Below are 15834 nucleotides of genomic sequence, written 5' to 3'. Positions count from 1 at the left end.
CCCCAACCAGATTTCTCTGCAGACATGAATTTGAACCTCAAGTTTTATTGTTACATTCTCCTTTCTCAGTTTGACTCTCTGTCCATCAGGCCCTCTGCCTCTATGTTACCACATATCGCCCTAATGCACAAAGTGTAATTTCATTAAACGTTTCATGCTATGCTGCGCTTATGATAACCATCTGCAAGAAGGGTGTACCATCACTGACTCCCACCACAGTGTTCCCATGTATGGGATCAAAGTTTAAATATAACCTAACTTTCAATTACAGTGACGTTTTGAAGTATTTCTGACTAAAACAATATATATCCAGTATCACATGTGTGAATGATTTGGCATTATGTCCCCTGGAGCATTGTGTGGGCGTGGGTTTGAGTACGTGGAGGCGCGTGGCTGATGTCGGTATGGGGTGGGCTATTGATAATGCGATAAAAGTCGTGGGGTATTTTACTAATTTATTTTATTTACTAATTTGCTTTAATGTGCGTTTCTGATTGAAAAAATATAACATTTAAGTTTATTTTGTTTAATTACAGTTTACCGTTACAAGAAGTATGAACCAGATTTGTGTTTTTTTTCATTAACTTCAGGGAGCAACGAATGTTCACTTTTCTATTTTTCAATCTCATTTTTGAAATTCTTGTGCCAACAATAAAAATTAAACGAAATACCAGCGATGAATCTGCAAAAGTATGACATACTATCCGATTTGTATGCATCACGGACGTTTGTCGTGACTTAAAACAGACTCAGTTTTGCTGTTTCTCAGTTAGTATTCTATTTGCAACGTATTTCAAGGTCACTGGCCACGTATATTGTACAAACGTGTGATATTATTATAGTCATTAAAAAAACACATTTGGTCTGTATGCACTCCATAAAAATGTTTAATTAGACTTAAAAATTTGCTTTTTTAATTGAAACAATTATTTGACAATCTCCGTAAACAATCGGTAATTTCCACGTGCCAAAAACGGATATGACGTACATTTATCCCTTCTAATTAACCTAGCCATTCAAGTGTTTAATTTTCCCACGTAAATGACTATGTGATATATCTTACGATTGTGCTTTTGTGCAGCAAAATATGGTACACTCTGTTGCATACGGATGTAACCAAATGAGTGATGATGGAACAAAAGGGTTCTTTAATTTTCCGAAAGACCCTGTTTACCACACAAATGTGGATTGAAGCTGTGGGTTCGAATATAGTGAGGGATGGGAAAGTCCTAAATCTTCCTAAATTCCGTAGAAAGCTTTATGGTCCATATGAGAAGAAGGATAGAAAGAGCGTAAGCAAAATAAAGCAAATAAAGGATTACAGTACAGTAATGTTCTGCAGATGTAAAATATTAATGATTAAAATAATCATAATTTTTTTAAACGTGCGGAGTGTATACTTTGATCAAACTCTTTATTATCATTCATTTATAGGTGTACACGTCCGTAGAATTAGTCATATATATATATATATATATATATATATATATATATATATATATATATATATATATATATATATATATATATATATATATATATTTTCCCTTCCAGAACGTATGAGGAAAGTTTTTTTTCATCAAGGTTGATGCCCCAAGACTTATGAAACGAAATAATTTTGTGTTCAATTTGTGTCTTCCACCCCCCACCCCCGCAGGGTACAATAAAATAGATAAACAAAACACTGATTTGAAAATAAAATGAAAGAAACTTCTTTTCATTATTATTATTTATTTCTTCTTTTTTGATCATTCCGAATTTATGAAAGAAAATCTTACATCCACGAACTCTGTATATGTAGATGACGCCGACTGGTGTATGCATCCATACTGTAGTGTGTATCGCTTATGTCAGGTAACACAATCGCAGATGAGAAGGGAATATCACTCGATTGTTTTGCGGGCACCTGCCATTTACGCATGATACGTTATAAAGTTCAAAATGACTAAGATTGTATTGTATCACGATTAACTATAAGACGGTATCGCGCAAATAAATATCATTATTTGAAAATACGTTCACTGTGAGTGTAAATGATAATCTTTTCGCTAGCATGGGTTACAAAAGTATTATTAAAGCAAGTTATTTCTGTGTATACTATATACCCTATAAACATCAATGAACGTTTGTATCAGTTATCATTCCATATGGCAAACAAATAGAAGTCCGGGTGATGAATAAACACAAATGGCAGCGAACACTAAACTCATTGCTAAAACTTACCGACAGGATATCAAATACAAATATTATTTTATTACAAAGCAAGCCAACCCCGATAACTGATTTTGGATTCTTTAAAGTATGTTGTTTTGTGGGTTTTTAAAAACATTTTTTTTATGAAATCGGCCGATATAAGGAAGCCAACTTTGGTTCCTTTGGATTATTTTACGTATGCCGATTTCTTTTTTACAAAGTCGGCCTACATAGGGAAGCCAGGTTTGCTTCCTTTTAACTTGTATTAGCGGGAATTTTGAAAATAAATTGAAACAATGGAACAGTTTTGAAAGAGATACAATCTAGTGCGTCCTGCAAATAAGCTGCTTAAATATAGAATATTACAGAAAGTTAAATCCCTGTTAAACCGAGTTTAAAACTTGATAGTATTTTGTAAAATATCCATTCTATTTGACATTGGTTTTTATATCAGCATGAAATAGTATGATTCGATTAATACATCTTTCTCCAAATCCAAATGTTTGCTAAACATATAGAAGAGCTACCTACAGTCTGTTCTATTTTGTAAAATTTAACTTGGTGCATGTTCAGGGAAATTAATAATATCAGTTTATGCTAAAAGTCGTATAGGCCCATTAACACATCAAGTTTGTTCAGGTGACAACTTAGGTGTAAACACATATTTCATTTTATTAGACATAATTCGAATCAAAATTGTATAATCGACATTTAAGTGGCTAATTGGTCACATAATAGAAGTTGTTTCAAGGCTTTGAAGTCATTATCAGTATTATGAACGTACAAAAACTGTATAACTGTGCATGATGGTGCTGAAATCACCACGAGCATAACATCTGTTAGATACCCAAGAACTCATTTAACAATATAGTTATATCAACATTAATGTTTGTCAGTACTAAGCAAATCAAAATATTTACTAAGTAAACGTAGAGCTGCGTTTCAGATACAATACGTATTCTTCATTGATTCCTATAATATATATTTCTATTACACAGAGTATTCTTAAAAGTACCTTCTACATGTTTATCATCACATTAATTGTGCGGACAGGTGGTTCGGGAGTGTTTCACAACGTTTGGCAACTCTTTGGAGACATGGAACATCCAGTGACACTATAAATATTATGCAAGATAAATGGACGAACTGGTCTTTTGAAGAAGAAAAAAAGAATGAGAATAAATCTCCCTTGACAGTCAGATCATATAAATCGATTTTTCGGTTTCTATATTCTCCGATCCAAAATTGAATCTTTCGTCTTGATTCAGGTTAAAAAAATAAAGTGAATCCATGTTTCATCACATGTGAGAATCTTTTCTAAACGTTTGTGGTCACTCATATTTTGGCGAATAGCTGTTTGCCCCTTTCAGCCAGGGTCTGTTTTTGACCAGCCATAAACAAACTTGTGACCTATAATGCGCAAACCTTTCCGGGCTTTAAACGATTTTTCAATATATGTCCGTGATATCAGAAATATATTCAGTGTATATGGAGCATCATCGTCAATTTCTACTCTTCTCGCAAAGCAATCGCAGACAACAGTCTTACTGAATGTTGGTCATCTTATATGGATTCAAGGCCTTCTTTAAAATGTTTAGCTGGGGGCTGAAGATGTGTGGACTGGTTCTCTGTTTCAAAATGCTTTGATCATGAGAAATATTACTGAAACAGGGAACCTGGGGGTCTATTGTACACGCACGCCAATTAGAGGAGTCCATTCAGTTGTCGCTGTCAGTTGGTTTTATTATTTTTCACATGTACCAGAAGACTCTACAGGTTCTTGAATAACGACATCTAAAATTACTTTTACTAATGTATGAGTAAACTAGCTTCATGAAGTTTCTATTTATTGGTTAACTTATATATTTATATTGTGCTTTGTCTCTTTTAGAAAAATCTTTTTGGCCGAATCCACTAGATGTGCAGAAATCTTAGCCCAATTCGGCTCTGGCTTCAACAATTCTCTTTAAATTTGGAGGAGTTTTATACAAGTCAAAAACTGATGATCCTGTTTTGGAATAATAATAATAATAATAATAATAATAACAAAAATAATAATAAAAGTGGTGAACAGGTGCATACATGAACATATACTATAAACATATATGCACATTTCAACATGTCAGAAGTTACAGAGACATAAACAAATAAAATCACACACACTATCTGGTTACAATGACAAAATTCTGCGCTGGGAGGCTTTGATATATCATTCCAGCTGGTCAAGCAAGAATGTCTTTAATGAAGTTTTAAATGAAGCAAGGGAATTTTTATTCTATATCGACATGGAAGGAAATTTCAACAGGTAGGCCTTGGCACAGTAAAAGAGCTTCTGAAATGGTTGGTTCTTTATCTTGGAATCTAAAATTTATTAATAATGGTAGAATTGCGATTCTTCCCAGTCGTTAATTAGGTTAGAGATATAATATGGAGAAAAATTGTTCATTTAAGCCTTTATCAGTAGCCACTGTTGACGTAGAGAAAATAATCAGAGTAAATAGTAAATTTCAGAATTATTCGCATGACCTTTTCTTGGAGTTCAGGATATGTTATTTCCCAATATGGTAATATATATCCAAAAAATAAAGATCACATGACTGAGGAAGAAATTTCGATAGTAATTTCAAGAGAGTAATGCTTTCGACAACCATTATACATAGATGTTCTATTCCATCTAATGTTTTGGTCCGTGGCGATGTAAAAAGGTTTCAGCCATTTTGAGTGAGAAGTAAATTCATGTCAGTGGATAGGCGCTGCCTTCCTCCATTTGTCATACAGTTCGTTTTAAATGCATTAATATACGTTCTATTTTGCTTACACCAAAGAGATTGATTCTTGAGTTAGGTATGAAGTTTGATTTCAGGAAGGGACGAAAGTTTGGGATTCACTTCAAACGTAAAATGTATTTAATGCGCTATAATGACTTGTTTAACCCATTCGCAGCTAATGTTTTAAGACTTGTATGACGCTTCATGTTATCACAGCCGTGACAAATATACTGAACAAACGCAATGTGGCCATTCCCATGATCATGGGCTCAAACCTCATCCCCAATTTACATAACCAAGAAACTAATTGGTTATTACTAAGATGCAGTCGGATTGCTAGAATTCGCATCGAAATCAAGGATTAAATTTAGGATGCCGAGTAATGCACATACAACGTCATCAGCAACACAAATACAGGGTTTTTTGTGTGGCTTCACCAAACCGTTTGACAGTACATCTCATTACACTCAATTTAATGACATTTACGTCTGGTAGGCTATTTTCCTCCACGCTTGGCTCACGCATAACGTAGTTAGCAGACAATTTGCACACATAAGCTACACTGTACACAAGAGGTGACGAGGGTAGATAGGAAGAGGAAGTAATGCGTTAACTGCATGGTCTTACTGTAAAAATCTGTCGTTCTGATGGTGTTAGTGAAATGTTGGTCATTGTGCAATATCAGTCTTAGTGTAATATCAGTCATGTATTTTTTTATGTGCAACTATCCTATAACTAGATCCGGCTCTAACAATTAAAGTAATACCGTGTATGTGTGATATCTGAGACTTTCAATATCGGCGACAAAGAGAACATGGGGAAAATTATTTCAGTGACTTTTGGATGAACATATGTGCCTATTTACTATGACCATCCCATAATAGTGTCACGAGTAAGAGTTTTGTTTAATAATCTCTTACTTTGGCCCTTTTTATTTCGCCTTTTTATTAGATCTATTATTGATAGCCATCAGCACCAAAAATATGAAATTAAAACAAAAACGTACCTTTCAAACAAATCAAGAAAAACTGAAATAAAACAAGCATAATTGCAAAATAAAAAGCTCAGACAATAACATAAATTCTCAAATTAATAAAAAAAAAAAACGATGCACGAACGAAAAAAGATAAATGTCAATAAAACAAATAACATACGAATGAAACAAGCAACGCCAGTTGGGATAATGGTGTTTAAAGCAAAAAGATAAATGTTCAAATAAAATAAACAAGGTACACTCGAAACAGACAACTGTCAACATAAACAAACAAAATGCATATGAAACAAGCAAACGCCAAACGAAACAAATCAAATTCAAATGAAGCAAACAAAAATCAAACTGGATTCGTTAACATAAAAATGAAGCAAAAATACGCCGAAAATGCAAAGAATCATAAACATATACAGCACCTATCCGTAAACCTATTGACAAATGAACGAAACATGAGTTGATCAACTTTGCCCCTGCATTGAAACAGGAGATTACACTTATTGGGCCAAGAGCGCAAAACATTTGAACATATATATAACTAAGGCTTAAGGCTGTTAAATGAAGCAGCCGTTGTCACGCGTCATAGAAAGCAATACAAGTGAATCGAGGCCGTAGCAGCTCGCTCGGACGATGCCAGGGCCACATGCAGCATGAAGTCCGTCCTTTGAATTGACCAGGGCAACATCATCATCATCTGACAAAGATAAATTTTTTCAACGAGTTTCCAATTTAATTTTTCCTAATTGGTTGTGAAATGCTTATTTTCCATTTCTAATCAATTCGGTTTAATTCATTAGAAGCAAACAGGAGGTCCATGGAAGCTTACATATATTAATAATTACACTACTGTCCTCTTTGATAGGACAAAACTGATCGATATATGAAAGTAAAAACATGTAGGTTGGTGTTGGGTGTTAAATCTTAAATAGATTATTTCTTTTTTTTTTCTTCTTTTTTGTTTAAGAGAAAACATTTATATGGATAATATTGCTGTGGAATTAGCAAACACTACCGGTAATTTCTTACAGTTTTCATGTATGTCAAACTGCGAATTTTCAGAGATGGGGGGATCAACAATTTAACCTTTCAGAACTGATACCCAATGCAAACATGATATAAAAGCACTTTTACTATTACGTCTAATTAATGTTAATTTTAAAATGTAATGGCGATATACAAATATATTGGGTTAAAATACACACAGAACAATGAACAAACGAGTAGCTGTCATGTACGCTGGATTAGGATTTCTCTCTTTCTTTATCGCCCGTTCATTCTCCCATATATCAAACGATGATGTCTTGTCAGTATTGTAACCTTTACAGAGCCTTAAATCCTTACGCAGTTAAAATGCAGAAACAATATAGCACTAAAAGAAAGAATTAACAGAACTGAACTTTACTGCCAATTCAGGTCTTACAATACACATAACAGATTATGAAAAGCTACAAATTATTAATAGTATTGGTATAGGCGATCGAAAAAGAAAAAATAGAGAGATATTATGATCAATATTTTGCTAATGCATGACAAAAATATGAAATGGCAATCGACATAACTATTCTTCTCAGTTTAAATGACAACAGAACGATTTGAATATCAGTTTTATACAAATTTTGTTTCATAGAGGAAAACCAATTTCAACTACCTATACTGGCAGCACCACAATCTGACATAATATCGTTTATGAAATTTCGACTTCTTCATTAACAAGACTGCCTCAAAATAGAATTCAGATATAAATATTCCAAACAACACATAAAGATTCGTACGTTTTCTTGTAAAATAAAACGTGAGTACATGTTCCATAATGGAATTATGCTTAAAACTGATGATCACACATTTATATAGCAATAATGACAAAACAGTACTGTGTAAAGGTTTGTGTCGTAAATCCAACGATATAGACACACATTTCATATTTATTTATTGAGAACAAGGTATGCATTGTTTAGCTTGGTCAGTGACTCCCTTTTCTGCCTCATAAAAGGAACAACGTTATTTAAGAAATGACCATAAATACACAAATTAATTAACCATTTCCCACTAATGTATTTCATTAAAAAAGGAAAAAATACTATCTTTATTGTGGGGTTTTACCCTTAAAAATTTATCTTTAATCTTTGCTATTTGCCGTATATACATAATTTATTCAAAGTTTTCTGAGGATCTTTTTCATCGTCTGGAAGAATAGCATTATCTTTAAAGTTTAGAGCGCAGTTAGTGCATGGGATCGTATCTATTACAAATTTTAGTACACAGAGTTATCGAACCTGGCGTAAACTTCTTTACTTTCATGTCTGGTTCGAAAGAAATAGTATTGGAATCTTCATATCAGGTCTATGTAATTAACATGGTTATATTTGGATACATATAATTATTTGTTTAATTTATGTATTTTCAACCAAAATATATGTATATCAACATAGTATTTTAATATTATCATTAGTTAGATTTAATAGTAAAACTGCGGGTTGTGTTTTGTACTAATTATGTATTAGTTCTTTAAGACTGAATGTTGAAAAACATTGACCACAAATTCGCAACTTGACATACATTGAAACTATATGAAATTATCCGTTATGTTTGCTAATTCGACAGCTGAATTGTCAGTATCAACATTTTACCTGAAGCAGGAAAATAAACTCTTCATTCTAAGTTTTTATACTCCACCCCATGCCGAAAAGGTTTCTGCCTTCATATATCTATGAATTTTGTCCATGCAAAGAAGAACACAATGCAGTTAGAAATATCTGTAAGCTTCTCCATGGACCTGAAATTATTAGACTATCAAATCAATAAATCATCAATATAATAAACGTTTGTCACGGTTATTATGAAGACGACAGTGTGGTTGGTTTTTGTTTTAATTCGTTTTGTCTCTTTCAACCTCTTTCAAACTTGCATGCCTGAAAATTATTAACAAGTAGAGACTGCATTTTCTCATGCACGGGGCAAACTGGTTACGATACTAATAAAGACGAATGTTTTGATTTGCACAACCGTAGATCCTATTTGACAAGGTTATGATAAGTATCACCACTTGAGTCTTTTTTGTGCCACAGAGAAAACTTAGAATATCTTCAAGTGGAAAACATTTAAACCGATGGGAGACTTTGTATAAAATATACATTGACTCATATGGTTATATATTCACCACTACAACGAGATTTTAATTTGTTACCTGTTATAGCGCGCGACAATAAAATCTGTTGCTGCATTTAACAGCCTTATAGCGTTAGTTATATCATTTTGTCCATTCTGATGTTACATGTGCAAATGTTTTGCACTCTTGGCCCAACAAGTGTAATCTCTCCTTTCAAAGCAGGAGCGTTCTCTGTTCTTTTCACAAAGTTGAAAATACGACTATCGTGTTTCGTTCATTTGTCAATAGTTTTTGCGCATGACTGTTGTATATATGTGTTTTTGTTTTTTGTTTTTTGTTTTGTTTAATCAATTTTAATTTTTGTTGGTTCCATTGAAATTCGGTTCATTTCATTTAGCATTTCTCACATACCACACATAGGCCGAACCCGAGACTCGAACCCACGCAGACATAGGTGAGATGGCAGTGATCCGTAACGGTGAGCGCATTAGACCACCCAGCCACTCGTGGCCCCAATGGGGTTCTAAAATAAATTCCAAATCCAATGAGATTTATAAAACAGGTAGAATGTTTATCTTTCTCGAATTTTTGCGAGTAACATAATTCAAATCATTCAATGAGATTCATAAATTTCATTTGACAAGAAAACAAAGTATTATTCTATTCTGCACATAATGAAACATGCGAATTAAAAAACACAATAAGAAAATTAGTCATTATGACATGCATTTAATCATGCGTTTCAAAGGTTGCACGCTGTCCAAGCATGACGAATTTTCCCCACTTGAAACTATCTCGTCCCATTCCTTTAATCGTAATGCTATCATTTTAGGCAATTACCACTTGAGAAATGTAAATATTTGTGTATGTAATGTTGGCTATTGTAGGTGATTCAGAAGTCTTGCGAGCCAATTGTACTTAAGACCACATTATCCAACAAACACAACTTATTTTATCATATACCGTAACATATTGTTACAAGCCATTGGTATTTACTGACCGAGCGGTGTCAAACCCTGGCGCGATTCCCGCTAGAAGTCACAAGTATACCCTAAATTTCAAAAGACTTCCATACAACTTTAGTTGTAAGTTGGAAAGCTCGACGCGTCCGTTCTATACATAAATGTTACTTCAATCAATGCAATACCACAGATCTCACAACCAGCCAAATATATATGAACCGCACATATGCATGGTTTCTCTTCGTTAGGTGTCCGTACATCCAGCAGTTCACGCCGTGGAAACTATACAGCTATCACCTAACACAAGGAACTATTTTAACTACGCCAGCTTAGGCCAGTCAGTCCATAGTTTTCAGGCACTCTCGCCAATACAACTACATCACAATTGCCACCATGTCGACATAAACGGTATCTGCCGAGTTCCTTGTTGTTGATTCCATTGTGTAATTTACCGGTTTCTGACCGTAAATCCTGCAACTGCAGTCACACCACCAATGTACATCACTATATTTTAATAGGGACTATGGAACGACAGGGACACCGCATGCAGTTTTGACCTTAATTCACAATAAGTGAACCATGGCATCATGGAAATTCAATAACACTTCACTCCGTGACGTTTGCTCCTAGTAATTGGCTAATTATTTCGGGCTAAGGAATATTTCCATTTCACCGAATTCCAATGAACAGACATGTAATCACAAAAATCTAAGAATTCCTTAAAACGGGGGCTATAACCAAATGCGCATACTCCAAATTTATTACAATATTAAAAACAAAATGTATTTAAATTGCGCTTCACAAAATTAAAGCGATCAGGAAAAAAAAACTTAAGATAAATATTGTTAATTAAAAATGAATCGGTAATAAATACATTGCACGATGTGGCGATATTTTTACAAACTGTTACAAAATGATAGATCTGATGTGACCTTATGGTGCGTAGTAACAAACGTATTAACACCCAATAAGTACTTGACAACGTCCAACAAGTGGAAACTTTATTGGCTCATCCCAATTCATGATTTCTGCATAGCAAGTCACGCGATAATGCCATCATAGTTGTATTTTAGGTGTGTAGATGAATAGAATCCTTCATATGCATAAATGCAAGATATGAAAAGTTCCCCCGAGGATTTGAAATCTGCATCAGACACGAGGTTTTACCGGATGTGTTCATGTTCCTAAGGATGGGATTTTCCTATCTAACACGTTATGCATAATGAAGGATATGTATTCACATTACGGAACGAATATTGATGGCGGAAATCAAAATCGCTTATTGCCAAAACTGATGTAACATTCAAGCAGCAAAACGCTTTGTCGAAAATTCCCTCGCCTTAAGAAGAACGTAAGCATATAGGTTTACAGAAACGCAATACGTTAAAATACGGTTCAGCATTTAAAGACCAGTTATTGAGTTAACTACGGTAATATCAATACACAGCGTCCAAAATGCATACTGCAAATTGATTGCGCAATACACTTTCATCCGTAAGATTAACTAAGAGAGACAAAAGCAAAAATGGATATAATCCTCAATTCAGCTTTGATATAGAACTGATTTACTCTTCTTAGGTAATGATTGAGAGTATTAATTTCAAAACAATACAATTGCGGCTTTTTCTATTCGAAACCGGACTACAGAATCTGTACATGGAGGCCTACTGTCTATAAGCGTAATACGTCCTGTGTGTTGGACACCAACTCCAGCCACTGCTCTTTTAGAACGTAAATGTGATGAAATTAATATTTATCTTCATAATCGTCAAAGAATAAAAGAATGATGATGGAAATCTGTGCGTTCTTGAGATATGTGTACACTATGCTCCAAGTAGAATTCCATTTGCTGAAAGACAGTGTTCACGTAATGAAATATATGGATGTCCTACACTGGTATTCTACCCTGGAAAACACGACTATATATGTATAGCAACTTGAGGACAATAGAATTAGGGTAAAAAGTTTACTCGTGTGTCCAAAGGAGACTTTACCCAGTGTCTGGCGCAAGGTTCTGAAACCAATGATCGAATTTTCTTATCCAGTATCTGACGATGCAAAATGAATGATTACTTTTCTCAGATTCCTGAACTGAAAATGAGGGTCGATGTCAAAATGCCGTATTCCGAATACTGATGCAACTTGAAAACGGTCGAGAACTTGTTGAAAATGTCTTCACCTTAAGACACCGTAGAAAGTCAGGTTTCCACTGAAAAATGACTAACTTACAGAAACTTGTCAGTGGTAGAAACCATCCAAAGATTGACGAACACATTATCTGAAGATGTGGACTCGTCATAGTTGGCATAATGATACAAACGTAAACAGGCATATAAAAATAAAGTCCATTCTGATCCCTAATATTAAACGAGACAGAACAAAAATGACACCAAATCCTCCATTCAGCTTTGACCTAAAATAAAGTTTCCTTTCTTAAATGAATGTAGCAAAATTGAGTTTAAAAAACAATTACAAAACGGTTTTTTATACACTAAACCTGGATACAGATTCTGTACCATTTCAAGCCGTAACTGCTTGGTCAATAGCGCAAAATATGGTGTTTGCGGGACATAATTTTTTACCGCTGCAGGCTTTTGAATGGCACTAATTTAGCTCCCATAGTAAACATATGGTAACATCATGTTATTAAAATTCAATAACCGTACATTTCTGAAAATTCATGATCAAATCTATATGTTTCAGTATGTACTTGACAAATATTCTATCTAGTAAAAACCATATAACCCGCTGCCGTTTTTTTTTTGGGGGGGGATCTACATGTGTTTTAAACACATATTTTAAATTCCGCACCAATGAGCCAGGGTGCTAATTTCATAAATGAATTTTCCAAACTCAAGTCTGTAAAAAGAACTGAAATTCTATCAATGAAGTAATTTCTCTATTTTTTCCAGTAGCAATTATGATCAGCTCTCGAAGGATTCTTGTCGCTAAAATTTTCTTTCATTATCAATCATTTCTGTCCAGTCAAACCCATATATTGAAGCTCTTAAATGACTCATTTTACTAAATATTTACTTTAATTATCAACCAATCCTGGCCAGACAAACCCATATGCTCTCTCTTTTGTGTTCACTCATTTCTAGACAGGTTCCCATACCGCAAGTCCTTGATATGTATCTTGATTATTGTGAAGTAATGCTCAAGTGACGATGGAAGTCAGAGAGAGAGAGAGTTTGTGTTGACTATGAGAACTGTAAAAGGTCATGTAATGAAAAGAATCAGTCAAGTGATAACAGATATACATGCTTTGCAGTTTTCCTACACTAGAAAACACTGTCCTGCGCACGTAAGAACGTTACAAATATATATTCTAAGACGTATCACGGATGAAGTTAGTGTCACGCAAACACTGCGTTTTGTACTGATCGACCTAGTTAAAAGTCTGCAGCCTTGTTGCAAGATGAGTAAGTCATTCTTACAGTTTTTACGGCTTCCAAAATATAGTATAAACGCTGTACATGGAAACGAATCCCGAGTACAGTTTACATCCGATATGATACGTAATATTAAATTATATATACCAAGACAACCACGCAGGAATAACAGGATCAACGTTTGGCGTAAACTCATAATTGTCCGTCTCAGGCAAAGTCAAGTCTGCTCATATCCCTAAAATTAAAGGAGACAGACAAATAATATAGTTATAATCTTGACTAAACTTTATTCTGAAAACGTATGAGTTACTCCAGCTTGCCAGACAATATGCACTCTCTGAGTCGAAGGCTTCTAAAAGGAAGCAAGAAATACAAATGTTTTGGTTCAATATTTTATGGATAGATATGTTTTGGATAAAAGAGGTTTGGGTTTGATTAGCAAGTCTATCTGGCTCCGTAATATAATTGAAATTAAAACACAGGATGAAAATATAGTTACAAAAAGCTTCCGCTTCTCCAAATGATAGAATAGAGATAACGGTAGCGACAGAAAAAAGAAAGAGAATTGCAATTGCAAAACGAGGAAAGAGGGTGACAAATGCAACAACAGAAAAAAAGAAAGAGAATTGCAGTTGCAGAAAGAACAGAAGCATGAATGAGAAGATAAGCTAATACAAATGCCGCGAGAAAGAGACAAATAACAGAGGGAAATATAGAGAAAACGAAAGAAGAGAGACGAGAAAGGGAAGTTAAATTTAGCTTAAAATAATTAAATCTGGCAAATGGAAAAAACATCCCCACCCACCTGTAAGTTCGGTTTTTGGTGTTATCAAAACTATTAGGTAATTTAAAGGCAAAGAATTAAGATCAATATTTTCCTCGTTTGAAACAAATGCTGAAAATCTGAAATGGAAAAGAGAGCATTGGACTATTATTACAAAGTGTACTTGTTGGCAAAGCTCGTGAGGTCTACACTTTACTGTCAGTACATGTACTGATTAGGATCTGATCAAGGAATATGTCTTTATGGGTTATGGTTTGGTACCCGATGCATTTAGACAAAGGTTTAGAAACTGCAAAAAATAGAAACTGAACATGCCCATGTCAAATAAATTTGCATTATAATACTTATAATCTTTATAGGTGGTGCTCAGCTAACATGGTTAGTGAAGACTAAGATAACCTCAGACAGCACATGTTGATTGAAGAGTTCAAGAATTGTGTCCACAGTGACGTTAAGACCTGCCTTAATAAGCAAAGGTTCGAAACTTTAGAAAATGATGCACAGGCAGCTTACGATTATTCTCTACTCACAAATTTTCTTTTGTCATTAAGCATTCCACTCAGCATTTTTGTAGTATAAAATAAACATTTCAGTCTCATACAATCACTTCTAAATCTAAATTTGGCACAACGTTTAAGAATCGAGTTTCTGATAAGACTGATCCGAAATCCTTATCTCTTCCTACGTCGACGGAATATGAGAAGTATTGCTGTAAATTGCAAAAGCAACAGAATCAAGACAGAGCTATTCCGAATGCTCATGTTTGTACGAGGTTATGGTCACGGTCATGTGTTGAAAGCAATACATTTGTTAGTTGAAATGAACCCCAATCTGATTTGGTTATAGAGAATTATGAATCAATGATGTCAAAAGGTTCTATGTTACCTTTTAGTGATTCTGCCAATGCTATTCCTATTAAACTTTTGAGGGACAAGGCTGCTTCTCAGTCTTTTATATTCATGTACTGTGCCTTTAACTAACAAGAGTTCTTCTAATTCTTCTAATGAAAGTGTTTTTATTCAGGGTGGAGAGTAAGGCAGTGTTAATGTTCCTCTCCATTGTGGAAATGTGTTATCATACATTGTCTTAAGACCGTTGAGTTGAAAAAGTGACGTTTTTCATCAAGGGTACTCATTTATTACTAAACAATGTCATAGCTGGAAATATGGTTGAGGTTAATCCACTTGTAACTGATAAGCCTTGTCTGGATAGAAGGTAGATCTTATTGAAAATGAAATCCCTGATTTATACACAGCTTTCGCAGCAATGTTTTTGAGAATGATGTCGATCAGTAAATTATTCCTATAGCTGATTCATGTACTGGTCAGACCTTTTATGAGTTCACTATTGCTCATGTTTTAAATCAATTAAGCGGCATTTATCACAGCGATAATCTTTTCACTAATCGTTCTCTCTATTCTAAATTCTAATCAGGGCGACAAACAACAGCCACTCATTCTCGAACAGGAACATGATAGTCAGATCTCTTGTTTGTTTCAGACGGTTAATAGCGAAACTGAAGCCACAGGAGTAGTTTTATAAGAGAATGGAGACCACCTGACATACCGCGAGTGACGACTGATGAGTGATTTATCAAATGCTTTTTCCTAAGCAGTATAGACCGGAAATTCTTAGCTT

Source organism: Sinohyriopsis cumingii, chromosome 1 (genome assembly GCF_028554795.1).
Source record: "Sinohyriopsis cumingii isolate HCF-2022 chromosome 1, ASM2855479v2, whole genome shotgun sequence".
Classification (NCBI taxonomy): domain Eukaryota; kingdom Metazoa; phylum Mollusca; class Bivalvia; order Unionida; family Unionidae; genus Sinohyriopsis; species Sinohyriopsis cumingii.
This window is presented reverse-complemented; position numbering follows the sequence as displayed.